Source organism: Mus pahari, chromosome 19 (assembly GCF_900095145.1).
Source record: "Mus pahari chromosome 19, PAHARI_EIJ_v1.1, whole genome shotgun sequence".
Lineage (NCBI taxonomy): Eukaryota > Metazoa > Chordata > Mammalia > Rodentia > Muridae > Mus > Mus pahari.
In genome coordinates, this window is record NC_034608.1 from 25556926 (window position 1) to 25572198 (window position 15273).

Here is a 15273-nt window from a genome sequence, read left to right on the forward strand (position 1 = left end):
GAGAGAGAGAGAGAGAGAGAGAGAGAGAGAGAGAGAGAGAGAGAGAGAACACAAGTCTGTATGATTCCTTCATTGCTTGAGTATAAAATTCTAATCTCCTATTTTATTGCAAACTTGTAGACAATTTTAGAGGTCACTCCAGAATTCACAACCATGTGCATGCGCCCGCTCATGAACATACTGTTGTCTGAAACAGTTTCCAACATGTTCTGGCATCAAGCTGCTGTAATATATATATACATCTGAACAAAGCTCATAAGGAATGGGGATTTGGCTACATTCCTATTGGAGACATAAAGAAAACAGTGGAATGACAGCATACTTACACTTAGCAGATTGGGTACAACATTCATGAATTTATAGCAAAACTATTTTCAGTTTGCACTGTAATATTTCCTCAGATTATTTACTTTTATTGCACTATTTATTAGCTTTACAATAGGGTTCTGTGACCAAGACAAGGTAATAGACAATATCTGAGCGAGCAAATAACGAGGATGAAGGTAACACACAGGTGCAGTCATGCAATTGAACCATTTATTACCTTCTTTAGTTTTTACTATTTCTTTTTTTTTTTATTGCCCATGTCCATACAAAAACATCATTGAAACTAGAGGAAAGTTCTAGTTCTGGCCAAAAACCAGGAGAATTTTATGTTAAAGATGCACTTTTACTTTTGAATTACCCCACTGGAGAGTATAAAATCATAAAATACAGTTTTATTCCTCCCAAATGAAAGAGAATACCTAGAAATTGGATGAAATCACTGTTATAAAAGATGTAGTATATCATGAAATGATATTCAATGAAGTTAGGGCAAATTTTGTTTTGATATAAATAATGCTACATATTTACATTTGATGTTTGAGATAGCTGACAGGAAGATATATTTTATTTATTTTACCAATTTGAAATGAGCTGTCAGAAATCATATTCTAAACCTGCCTGCCAGTCTAAATTGTGGTTCTGCGGAGCACCACAATTCTAAATGACAGCAAAGGTGATTATGTGTGACAGGGCTAGAGTGGCCTTCAGCTAAATATTTAACAGTAGTGGAAGACTATGTGCCCTCCTTACAGCAACTTTTCTCAACCCCACCCCTTCTCCTCCCTCTTCTGCTGTCTCCTCCTCCTGGCTCATCCCCTCCTCTATTCCCCTTTCCTCTTTCTTCCCCCTGTTCTGAATAGAAGACAGAGTCTGGTCCACAATCAGTGGATGTTCTAAAACTGAGCTACATGTTCAACTCAGAGTTACGCTCTTTTTAACAGTTCTTTCTAAATGCCTCAATTCTGGTATGGCATTGTAGTGTCCCTCACAATGCAGGACAGCCTATAGTATAGAACATCAGAGTGACTCACAGGGCCCTAGAGGAGCTTCTATGTAAAATTTTGTTTCTGTCCTCTCTGAGACATTCTGTAAGAAAGTTTTTATTGAGTTCACCAGACAAACTACCTCAATAATATCAGGAAGTCATCCATTAAAACATTTTTACCACAGCTTTTTTGGGTTCCAGATGCATTTTATCCAAGTGCTATTTGTCAATCTATCCTCTGTCTTCTATGTCTTAAGAACAACATCCTTTGTGTCAATGTAATTCATTAACATATAAGACATAAACATCCATGTTGACATGGTAAATTGTGTTTATTTCAATGACCGTTTAATATTGTCAACTATTGTCTTTGATTCCTAATATTCATGCATGGCTCTCCCACACATATTCAATTCTCTGTGGGTAAACATCTTCTTACCACTCTGACATGGATAGTGAACAAGTTATCTTCAGTGGTGTTACTTTTCCCCTTTATTTTTCACTCTCTCCTGAATATGAGTTATTTATCCTTTGCTTTCTTAATTCTGTGTAATCACAGGGTGAAAAAATAATCATGTATGTTTTCACAGACCTCTAGGAATAGATGCCAGGGGTCCCTGGTTTCTGATATGAAGAGCAATGTCCACAGGCAGTAGGCAAGGACCACTTCTGGTTATAGCCCCATACACTTTGCAATGTATTGATCAACAGAAAGTCAAAAGTTGTCAAAGAAGGTAAGACAGCAGCATTTGTATGAAGTTTTGAAAATTTCCTAATTGAGATTTTAAAACTGGCACTTTTGAAAGGTAAGAACACACATGGAGCTCCATATAGGGCTATTAAAACAAATTTCATGATTTCTAGTCAGGATAGTGTTGCAAGATAGATTTAGTAAGGATTTAGGCTTATGGGTGACTCAAGGTCTTCTTCAATTTAGTGAGTTAGGCCACTAGTTTGAAATAAGATACTGTTCTTTATTGGGCAATATTGCCTTATGCCCCGTGTAAGATATTAAATGTTTAATTTTATAAATTAATAGAACAACATCAAAATCCCAAAAATACTATGTTTTGAAATTGGGAATACATTATAATATTTAATAATTCTCCTCTTTTTGTATTTGTAAAGAGCTCACAAAAAGCATCAGTTTAATCTGTTGTCCTATCAGGATAGTTTACATCTTGTAGTTTATATACATATATGTATTTCATGCTATCAATTCAAATGAAAAATATTTGATTATATATGATCATTAATTTGTATACTTTAAGATATTTTGGCATATGATGAAATATTTATAAACTATGTGTTACTTTGCTCTTGTTATGAATATATACCATAGCATAAATCAAGGAAAGAAAGGTTGTAACAATTGCTGTACAGAGGGCATAGACTCCACTACTATTACTTTAGCTTATTTTCCCAGAGAGACAGTACACAATGTTAGGGAAAGCACAGCAGCAATAGCAGGAAGCAGAAATCACAGTTCATCTAAATAGGAATCAGCCTGAGAGGACACAAAGTAGTGTGAAGGTTTAAACCTTCAGAGCCCACTCATTTTGATGTACTTAATATTCAAGCATTCTCCACTTTATAAGGGTTCTATAATCTCTCCAAACAGTGCCATCGAGTAGACCAAGTGTTCAAATGCATAAGTTTGTGGGTGACATCTCTTGTCCAATTCACCTACCCTATGAAATATTTCAATTCCTGATCTATAAACTCTACAATGAGTATAACAAGTATGTTATCTGTTTCCAATAATACCAAAAGACCAAGAATGACATTTGCAGTATGTCTGATAGCACATAAGCTCTAAATAGAAGTCAAAACTAAATAAAATGTTATTCATAAAAAATGTTCTATTCTCTCTATTCATGTGTCTATGTTAACCACAGTTCTAACCTACCCTTAGTACCACACAAAATTAGTTCACATTTCTGGATATTCAATCAAAGACTCACCTAGGAACTGTTTGATGTGTCTTTACAGATAAAAATAAAGATGTTGTCACATGAGATTAGGGCTGGAACATTCACTGGTTCATATACATTAAGATATACATTACATTAAGATATATATTACAGTATATATTAAATGCAGAATTAGTTAGATTAGATAGATATTCAGTAGAGAAAGCAAAAGAGATGAGCCTGAGGGAAGGGAAGGGGAAAATCTGAGTATGATAGGACCACCAAGTTTTATTATTCTTTGGTTTAAGATTTAAGGATTTAAGGAGGGGTCCCTAAGTAAAACAAACAAACAAACAAAAAGCAATGTTTGTTATTTGGAAGTGACAAATAACTGTAGACTTGCTTACAGAAGACCAGAAAATGGAAACTTAAATCTGTCAGGAGCTAGAACATCCCGAAAGCCAATGGTCTATGGAGGTTCTAGAAAGATATGAGCCCTATTTTAAATACTTTGATGCTTGCATTGAAAAACCCAGAAGAGATTAATAGCTGAGAATACCATATCTAAGTGTCTGATCTACATGAAGCAAGGCTGCTTTGTGTTGTTAATGTGAGGTAACTTCTCATAATAGCAAACTAATATAAAACCTTTATTTAAAAATATACAAAAACATTGAGTTGTTCTGTCAATTTAATGTATCTTAGCATTAATTTGAAAAATCCACCCTGAGTTTATGGTTGAAATGCTCACTTGGTGGTGATAACAGGGAGTCTGTGGAAACTTTCAGAAGTTAGGTCTTATGGGAGCAAAAGAACAGTTGGGGTTCAACCTTGCAGCTATCTTATTTGGCTGCTTCCTGGCTCTCTCTGATCCTTCCCTTTGGTATGATCTCCTCCAAGCACTTCCTAAATGAGAGAATAAACACTCTGAAACCCTGAGTCAAATTAACAAGCCAAATCCCACTTGGAAGGGAGAAGAAAGAAATCATGGGCAGCAGAGGGAGGGAGGGACATGGGTAGGAAAAGGGACAGGAAGGGAAAAGGGAACATGATCAGATATTGGGGGGTGTGTGTGGGAAATAGGACAGAAGCAGCAGAAACAATGGAAGTAGGCAACCTCAGGAGGTAGGAGGTGGAGGTACCCTCTAGAATGTAATGGAGACCTGGAAGGTCTCAAAAGGGACTTTATAAACAGAGATCTGGGGGGTAAGGGACTCACCTAACACTAACGCTAACCTTAGAAGGAATGACCTACAGTATGGAGAGGGAACTTTTAGAGCCCACCTCCAATAGAAAGACAGGGCATCAAGAGGAGGGATGGGGTTGTCATCCCACAATCAAAAACTCTGACCCTGAATTCTTCCTGTCTTAAAGAACTGCAGTGACAAAAATAGAGAAGAACCTGAGGAAAAGGAGGTCCAGTGAAAGGCCCAAATTGGGATCCAGCTCAAGGGGAGGCCCCAAGGCCTAACATTATTACTGAGGCTATGGAGTCCAAAAGACCCAAGAAGCAGCTGAAAGAGTCAGAAGCAGTTATTTGCACCCAACCAATGGATACAAGCTGCTGACCCCTGTGGTTGATTTGGGAAAAGCTGGAAGAAGCTGAGGAAGAGGGTGACCCTATAAGAAGATCAGCAGTCTCAACTAACCTGAACCCCTGAGAACTCTCAGACCCTGAGTCACCAACTAGGTCGCATATACCAGTTGATATGAGGCCCCAAACACATATACAGTAGTGGACTCAGTCAGAGAAGTTATATCTAACCCTCAAGAGACTGGAGACCCCAGGGAGTGTAGAGTTCTGGTTGGGGACATCCTTGTGGACATGGGGGTGGGAGGGGGGAGGTATGGTATATGGAATGGTCAGAGGGTGGACCTAGAGGGAGATAAAAAATTTAAATAAAAATAGGGGAAAAAAGAAAAATACATTATTCTTTCATACAATGCATCCTGACCACAGTTTTCCTTCCTTCTACTACTCTCAGCTTCCACCTTTCCTCTCCCCTAGATCCACTTCTGTCCAATCTCCTATCCTTAAAACCACTACAAAAACGAACAAACATAAAGCAACACAACAACAATAAGTAACAATAACAACAAAACCCGAGAAAACCAAAACAAAATAAAAAGACCTCCAAGAGACAATAACAACAAAACCAGGATAAACAAGATAGAGGAAGACAAGGCAAACCTCTCATACCAAGGCCAGAAAGCATAACCCAAGGGGAGGAAAAGAACCCCAAGAGCAGGCAAATGAGTTTCAGAAACAACAGCTTCCACCGTGAGGGGGTCCCTCAAATACACCAAGGTAACAGAACATAAAAAGAGAACCTGGGGAAGACCCTTACAGACCCAGTGCTTGCCTTCCAGGCTCTGTGAGCCAATACGGGCCCTGCTTACTTGATTAAGTGTGTCATATTCTCCTGCAGTCCTCCATCCCCTCTGGATCCTACAATCTTTCCTCCTCTTCTTCCCTGAGGTTCGGCAATATCCAAGGGGAGGCAACTGATGGATAAAAACCTCCAGTTTAGACCTTTTCTGAACAATGTCTAGTTGTGAATTTCTGCATCCACATGCCTCCGATGCTAGAGAAAACCTCTCTGATGAAGCCTGGACAATGCACAAATCTGGATTCCTGGGAGATCTAGCCTGTGGCTGAGCAGGGGAGATGAGAGCTAGAATACAGCAACCAACAAAAACTTTGTGTATGGGAGGGTAGTGACCTGAAGGCCATGGTGTGTAGAATCCACAGGAGGTGTGGAGATGCGTGAAGGGAGGGTGCAGTTGGATTCTGTTGCTGAGGTAGAGACAAGCCTGAACGATTGGGTTTTGGAGAACAGAAAGTGATTGTGTGTTTGTTCAGTTTATGTATGTATGTATGTATGTATTTATGTATGTATTGGTTGGTTGGTTTTTATGAGGTAGTTATGCTTGTTCTTGGCTTTAGTTTATCCTAAAGAAAAGATAAGGTTGAGGAGTCTTTACTACTATGTTCAATTGCATGTATACAAACAAAACAGCATGTAAAATCCCATTGAATACCCTAGTTCAATCATTGAATATGATTATCGCATATTTATTCATTCTATTTAATAATTTCCAATTGTATAATTTTTAACATATCAAAAGTATTTCATTTACTAACTCATGACTTAGAAAACTGTACAAAGGATTAATGAAAGTTGAAAAAATTCAACAAAGCTTTTAGGATGTTTCCAGGTTAAAATTACAATCATGACTCAAAAGGCAATTCCATCATGCCAACCATCACAGTCTACTCTAATCCTTATTCTACTGCTGCATCATAGTTTAAAATTTTGCAGGCACCTCTTGCTTCAAAAATTCCTGAACTTTAGCTAACATAGTTTTACAACTTTTCTATTATCTACTAATCCTTTCTCCCACTTATTTAATCAGTTGAAAACCTTAAAAGTTGTTTTCATGTATAAAATTAACAGCTTTCACAATGAGCCGTAATTGCTGCAACATTACAAAATTTGAAAACTAATTATACATTTAAACTGCCACTGATGGGAAGGCTTCAGCACAGGAAAGCCCATTAGCAGGTGTTTTCTGCAAGTTCCTGGAAACTTGGTATTGTGAGACTGTTCAGCCCTTAATGCTAACTCCATGTGGTGGCTCTGATTCTCACCTCTGACTTTGAAGATATTTCTCCATTGCTTTCTTAGAAAGAAGGAGAAGATGGTAGATGTGTGATAGGTGAATTCTGCCTGTCAGCACAGAGTTTGGAATTCCTAATGCTTTCAGGGAGTCAAAGCCACACCTTCCTATTTTATCTAAGATGAAGTTAAGCATCAGACCCTAGGGAAGGGCCTGCCTAATCTTAGAAATCGACAAGGAAGCAAGTCTTCTCCAGAGGCTAGACAATAATTAGCACCACACCTGTCTGTAGCAGCACTGTGTTCCTCCAAGTGGCACCAGAGATGTCAGACTAAAAATAGCTCACAGTTTATAGCTGACATAGCATATCTTATTTAAGATCCAAAGTGAATTAGATAATGCAGTTCATTGAAAGTGTGAATCTGGCCTCTCTTAACCTTTTAACGTGTTTGCTAATTTGAGGGCAGTTTGGATTTCACTGAAAAAGGGGGACACATTTTTTTTTCTGAAGTCAAAACAGACTCTAACTGACAGCAATCTTCTTGCCTCAGCTTCAGCAGAACTAGGATTATGGCCATGATACAAATTACTTGCATGGTTCTGGGGGGAAAAAAAAAGGTACCTTACACTGGACACTGCATGCTACAGTACCAATATGCCAAGCTAGATGTGCCCACTAATGCAATAGTGTCAAGACTATTAATGGATGTAACTAATCACACTTTTGATTGGATTAAGCCTGTCCCAAAAGACAAAGTGTATGCCTGGCCCTGTAAACATAGTCAATATCAAAGAATAGGTACGTTGCAGACCATATGCATATTGTCAATGTAACTTCTAAAAATGTGTGTTTATAAACATAGGTGCTGTTCTCAGTCTTGTTCAGAGAAAATTCCTGTTACTGTAGGTAATGGTTAATGCTAGGGCACATTATTGTTCAAATGTTAATTTAATAATTATCCTTTTCTTACCTGCATAGATATCCCAAAAGAAAACAGAAATGGAGAGGAACAAAACCATGACAACACTTTAACAGATGGCAATGATTAACCGAGTTAGTCTTAGTGCACAGAAAGTAATAGGTTCATGTCTTATTGAGGGTTTTACTGCTGTGAACAGACAGCATGACCAAGGCAACTCTTATAAGGATGACACTGAATAGGGGATGGCGTATAGGTTCAGAGAGGTTCAGTTCATTATCATCAAGGCAGGAGGCGGTCAGACATGGGACTGGAGGAGCTGAAAATTCTACCTCTTGTTCCAAAGGCAGCTAGCCTAAGGCTGGCTTCCAGGCAGCTAGGATGAGAGTATTAAAGCAAACACCCACAGTCACCCATCTATTCTAACAAGGCCACTCATCCTAATAGTGCCACTCACTGGGCCAAACTTACACAAACCATCACATTTCATGTTGCAATTTTCTTTCAGAAATGCACAGAAGAAAAGGCTGGTGTTAAATTAGATGTTCTGGGTGGTATCTTAGCTATATGAGATATTAGCTTTAGGACTATAGAAAAGCTAGATAAGTACTCAGTGTTAACATTTTATGCAAAGTATAAAGAGAGTGCTATCCCCAGTACACTATGGAAGATCAACATTCACACAAAGAGTACACTGTTGTCTTTCAGTTCAGATGACAGATGGTTTTTGTTTAGTGTCTCTGTCACACTCAGAGGGATCACCAAGATAGTCACTTTAAGGCTAACCTTCTAGTCTTAAACTTAATTCTCTCAGTTTTCCCAACTGTTTGTCATGGATTTTTCTAGTTCTGTCCCAAGTCTCATGTGGGTTTTCAAATTCACCTTTGCCACTTACCAATTGTCAATGAAATTTATTTCCTTCACTTAACCAATATGACTGTAAACGAATCTTATATTTTAAACCATATGTAAGATCCATCTGTGATATAAAATCTGGTGAGCCTTAATTGAAGAAAATATACAGTCAAAGCATGGGTATAGATCCAGGGAAGAACACTCTCTTAGGGTTCAGTGGTCTCAAAGTTCAGTTCTCCACACAATGTGCAAATGCAAGGTTCTTTTCCCAACAGGAAATTCTTTGCAAAGAACAAGGTTTAGATTGGCATTGCTGTTTATTCTTGTCTCTATATGTACAATATTAATATATTGTTCACATGTTCATTCCCACTGGAAGAGGTATTAATATATAAGTTTCTAAAGGACAGGAAAAAAATCAGAACAAGTATTATTATCCTTTCCCCAAATGCAATGAGAAATAATGTCTGGAGATACTCTTAAGATCTTAAAAGTAACCAACAAACTGTGAGTACAAACTAATTTAGAAAGTTTCAGATTGTCAAAGTGATAGGGGCATTTTCACAACTCTATGAGACTCTGTTAATGATACACAGGAGAAAGAATTGGCTTCTACCTCTTAGGTACTCTTGACAGCTAAGCTTCAAATGATATTTAAAACCTGTTTTCTGTCTGTTGTCAGGATCAATGTATGCCCTCTTGTCATCCATAGGACTTTTATTTTTTTCTGATTCTTTCTTATTAGATATTTTCTTCATTTACATTTCAAATGATATCCCAAAAGTTCCCTATACCCTCCCCCTGTCCTGCTCCCCAACCCACCCATGTCTGCTTCCTGGCCCTGACATTCCCCTGTACTGGGACATATAATCTTCACAAGACCAAGGGCCTTTCCTCTTAATGATGGCCGACTAGGCCATCCTCTGCTACATATGCAGCTAGAGACACTATCTCTGGGGGTACTGGTTAGTTCATCATCAGAACCCAGTATGCCCATTACAGTGAGTCCAGGATATCCCCAATGCAAGCTTTGGATTTAAAATCATATCTCATGAAGCTGGTAGAGGATTTCAAGAAGAGCATTAATAACTCACTTAAAGAAATTCAGGAGAACACTGCTAAACAGGTAGACATCCTAAAAGAGGAAGCACAAAAATCCCTCAAAGAATTACAGGAAAACAACCAAACAGATGATGGAATTGAACAAAACCATCCAAGATCTAAAAATGGAAGTAGAAACAATAAAGAAAACCCAAAGGGAGACAGTTCTGGAGATAGAAATCCACAGGACTTTTCCACTGCCTTTTTCTGGTGCAAACCTGTCCTCCAGCAAGAGTGTCTATAACAATCCCTGGAAGCAATGTGGACCTGAGAGCTCATTGGTGGCAGCTAGGGAAGCCAGACTGTTAGCCTGCATACTGAACAGCAGACTGCTGGCCTAATCACTCTAGGAAAGAGCCAACTTTTTTTTGTTATGTTTTCTGTTTTTGTTTTTGTTTTGTTTTGCTTTTCAATTTTTTATTAGTTTCTTCATTTACGTTTCAAATGCTATCCTGAAAGTCCCCTATACCCTCCAACCAACCCTGCTCCCCTACCGACCCACTCCCACTTCTTGGCCTTGGCATTCCCCTGTATGGGGCATATAAAGTTTGTAAGAACCCTGTAGGTGCAACAACAATATTAACTAACCAGTACCCCCTGAGCTCGAGTCTCTAGCTGCATATGTAGCAGAAGATGGCCTAATCAGCCATCATTGGGAAAAGAGGCCTCTTGGTCTTGTAAACTTTATATGACCCAGCACAGGGGAAGGCCAGGGCCAAGTAGTGGGAGTGGGTGGGCAGGGGAGCAGGGGCGGGGGTGGGGTATAGGGAACTTTTGGGATAGCATTTGAAATGTAAATAAAGAAAATGATAATAATAAAAAAAAGAAAAAAAATAAAGTTTGCAATACCAAGTGGCCTCTCTTCCCAATGATGGCCATCTTCTGCTACATAAGCAGAGACACGAGCTTAGAGGGTACTGGTTAGTTCATATTTTTGTTCTACCTATGAACATAGTGGAGCATGTGCCCTTATTACCAGTTGGAACATCTTCTGGGTATATACCCAGGAGAGGTATTGCTGGATCCTCTGGTAGTACTATGTCCAATTATCTGAGGAACTGCCAGACTGATTTCTGGAGGGGTTGTACAAGCTTGCAATCCCACCAGCAATGGAGGAGTGTTCCTCTTTCTCCACATCATTGCCAGCATCTGCTGTCACCTGAATTTCTTTCTTTAGGGGTTTGAAGTTCTTGTCATACAGGTCTTTCAAAAAGAAAAGTAATACAATCTCTAATTTTCTCTGTCTAGGCTCTGCACTTGGAAATGTATCCAAAAGGCTCATGAGGGTTTACAAACTTAAATGGTAAACTAGAGATATCTCTTTGATTTGCTTAATTCAGAATTACATTAACTAATGAAAAGTCATGCAGAAGACATTAGCAATATTAGGTATAGAGACATTTAAATGGCTAATCTAGGCAGATGAAGGTAGCTGGATAAAAAGCAAGTGTGAAAATTCTCTACATTCATAGCTTTACAAAGTTGGTGCTGCAATTTTTTTGAGGTCCCAATTGTTGATTCTTGAACTTACAGCACAAGCCATTGCTGTTCAGGAAGGGTTTTTACCAATCCTAAATCTGATAGGGGACTAATATCCAATATATAAAAAGATCTCAAGAAGCTGGACTCCAGAAATTCAAATAACCCCATTAAAAAATGGGGTACAGACCTAAACAAAGAATTCTCAACTGAGGAATANTGAAGGGCTGAGAAGCACTTGAAAAAAATGTTCAACATCCTTAATCATCAGGGAAATGTAAATCAAAACAACCCTGAGATTCCACCTCACACCAGTCAGAATGGCTAAGATCAAAGATTCAGGTAACAGCAGATTTAGGATAGGTAAAAACCCTTCCTGAACAGTAATGGCTTGTGCTGTTTTGTTTTTGTTTAAAGCAAAGTGTATACAGAGATTAAAACAATTTTAAAAACAAAACAAAACAAACAGGTCTGGTTGTGTGGTTCCAGAAACAAATAAAAAGTTTATGACGAATAGAGAACCGATGAGCTGTTTTCAAAATATTTTAAATGAGGTATAGTTATACAGAAAGTCGAGCTCTTTTGAAAAGTTAAAAAGGAAGGAAGGAAGGAAGGAAGGAAGGAAGGAAGGAAGGAAGGAAGGAAGGAAGGAAGGAAGGATTTCTATTATTACTCAAATGGTGCTTGTTATGCTATAACATTTTAACTGAGTGTGTTGAATTACATGTTATTCAAGTAGAGTAGGTGTTCCTTACCATTTATGTCAAGGGTTTCAACTTCCACTCTTTCTTGATCTTTATTCCCAATTCCCATTGTAGTTATTTATTTATTTATTTATTTGCCACAAACTATCTCGGGTGAAGTTGATTTGAAGTACCCATTCCATAATTTCCAAATGACACTGAGGAGAATGATCATCTGATACTTAATACACTTCATATTAAGTAGCAGTAAGATTTAAAGATTCAAAAGCAAGAACTAACAGAATTATATAAAGGGTAAAATTATAAAAGCAGTTTTATACGTGACCTGTGTGTGACTAACAAAAATATCAAATATATGAGGATGTGAGCACAATTCAAGATATAGATCAATGCTGTGTGTAAAGGCATAGCGTATAGCAGTAACACTAAGCACACATGTGGACAACTAACACACAAGAACTAGAATATGTGAAAAAATTGTTGTTATATTCACACTGAGGGGCATAAAATTACCCAAATAGGCCTTTTTTCACATTTGGGATTGAATCAAGGGCAGCTCCATTCTACCCGATGCCAGCTTAAATCCTAACCATTTTAATGATTTTAAAAATTTGTAGAGTATGAGAAATAAGTTAAATTCAACAGAATCCACTAATAAAAACACTTTTAGAAATTAAAAATAAATGCACCTCTGAGGAAAATGACACATCAAGTAACCCATAATTATATCCAGAAAGTTGCTATGTGTAACTGAGATTCAAAAACACACCACATTATGACTCTCTATTGTATGCTTGTATTTGAATAAATTTCTAAAAATAGTTTAATTAAAAATACAGCATGATTGCAAATGCTGAGCTTTATTTTCAACTCCATTATATGTGGCTAGTCACTGAATATATTTTACACATTGACCAGCTTTGAATAAAATATATTTTAGAAATTAATTTTAGGAGGAGAGATTTTATAAACTGAAAGTTCTTTTCTACTATTCAAATTCTATTGGGTTGTTATTTAATGTGTAAACAATGCTGATAAACACTAAAAGGGTACATTTTTAAATGTTTTTTATTCATTCTCGAGAAATTCATATATACAATATATCTTATACATTGTATAAAATATACAATGTATTTACCTCTCCATCTTTTCCCAGGTCCACTGATACCTCCCTACCCATCCAATACATATTTTTTCTCCCTCTCTATAAAACCAATCAATCAATCAATCAATCAATTAGTTAATTAAATGTAGTTGGAATGCAGTATGTATAGGTCAACTACTCAGGAGCATGGGCCAATACTGTTATGTGGTTCATATTTATCAGATCACTTTATTAAGCAAGGCTGATTTGCTCTCTCCCAGCAGTTAATAGCTTATTAGTTGGTGAAACTTTGTGACATTTTACATACTCCATTCTGGGCTTTTGTCTAGCTTAAGCGGAGATAAATCCTGTGCTTTTTGTCAGAGTCTTTGTGCTCACTCCTGTTGTTTCCGGAAAATGTTGTTTCCTTGGAATCATCCACTGCTTGTGTCTCATACAACTTTTCTGTCCCTAATTCCACATACATTCTATTTAGACTTGAGCACTCTGAAATCTGTCACTCTCTGCTCCTTGATCAGTTGCTGGTCTCCATGTTAATTACCATCCAAGCAAGAAGCTTTAATCTCAGCATTCTGAAGGCAAAAAGCAGAAGGATCTCTGTATGTTCTACTAGGAAGTTTAGACCACCCACAGAGATACTCTACTGTAAAACAAACAAACTAAACTAAAAATATATACAGAATTATAACAAAAATTAGGAAAAAATAATACAAAGTTTAGAAGCAGAGGGTGATGATAGAAAGTTGAATACAGGTGCCTCAAACCGATCTAAAATTCTAGTGTTCTGTATTTTAGATAAAGGTTTGCTGCTAAGTTTCCTGAGTTGATTTAATTTTCTTTTAATGTATAGGTCAAATACAATAGGCTTTTAGTAATTTTGTATGGTAAACCTTAATCTGTTACATGAAAAAAATCAGTAATTATTTCATTAGACTAAAGCAGTCTTGTACTTACAAAACACCATGGTTTTACTTTTTGACACACTGTTGCTACCTCAAGAGCAATGAGCTGGATGCAATAGAAAGTTGATTTTAGCTTATATTACATTTTAGCTGCACTTGATTAACTTTCTGGATTTCTTCTTGCTTGAAATATAGACTTAGGAAATAGACTTTATACAAGTGGAAAATATCACTTGGTAGAAGTGTGCATATTTCAATGCTCCAGTTACTTTCTGTCACCTGACAATCATAACTTTTTGCCATTATTCTATGATCGCAACACCAGTCCTCTTTGATTGAATCTCAGACAGGTCCAGACACATTTAAATTTTATGTCTGTCTTACCACGGCTTTGGTCCATATTCGATGTTTAAATTTAAATAATAAAATCAAATTTATCTGCTAAAGTGTTTATAAAACTACAGTGTGGTCTTAAAGTTTCTAAATTGTATTAAAGTAAGTTTAAAGCATTGCTGGGTACATAAACCTTCTAATTTTGAAAACCTTGGGTGTGCAGCTAAATCAAAGTCACTTATTTATGCTTATTGAATGTGTCCCTAACCAAATATTTGCAGCATAATAATGTCTACTTATAAGTGTAGAAATATTCAGAGGGAGCTCAGGTGTTTTATTTGCAAGTATTGGCTTATTTTGTTTATCGTTTTATCAACAACAGGTTTCTTCAATTTTACTTAAGCAGCTCATGTTGTTTCTTTTTCGTGGTCCTATACACTGATTGATTACTACTGTAGCACAGGCCCTACTTCTACTTTTGAAGCACAAGCCTAACAGACATGGTCTGGTTTTTGTTTCCATGTGCCATGTGTGTGACATTTTCAGACATTTTCCTTTCATCTGACACCCATTCTGGTCTTCCCCTTCACTTCTTTGTCCTTTGCTTCCCACAGCACTAATTCTTCTACTAATTTGGTGACTGGGAGAGGAAAAGAAATGCCATCTGTGTGGAACTGCGGGCTGGTATCCAGTCAAGCCGAGGTCTGAACCCTGATGGTCATAATTCACCCTCATGACAGGGTAGGCGTTCCCTCATACTCCTGGAACTCTGGCCCCTGCCTAAGGTACCACCTCACAGAGCCCCGACAAGAGAAGCATGGTCAGTGGTCACTAAACAATGGCCCAAGCTTCTGACCTTCAGGCTAAACTCCTCCCCAGTTACCTAGCAACAGTGAAGACCTTAAAAAGGGGTGTTCAGGCCCACCTTGCTCTCTTAATCTTATTCTCTTACTCTCACTCCTTTATCCTCTCTCTTCTCTCCCCTCTCCTCTCCTCTTTCCTTTCTCTTCTCCCCTCCCCTCCCCTCC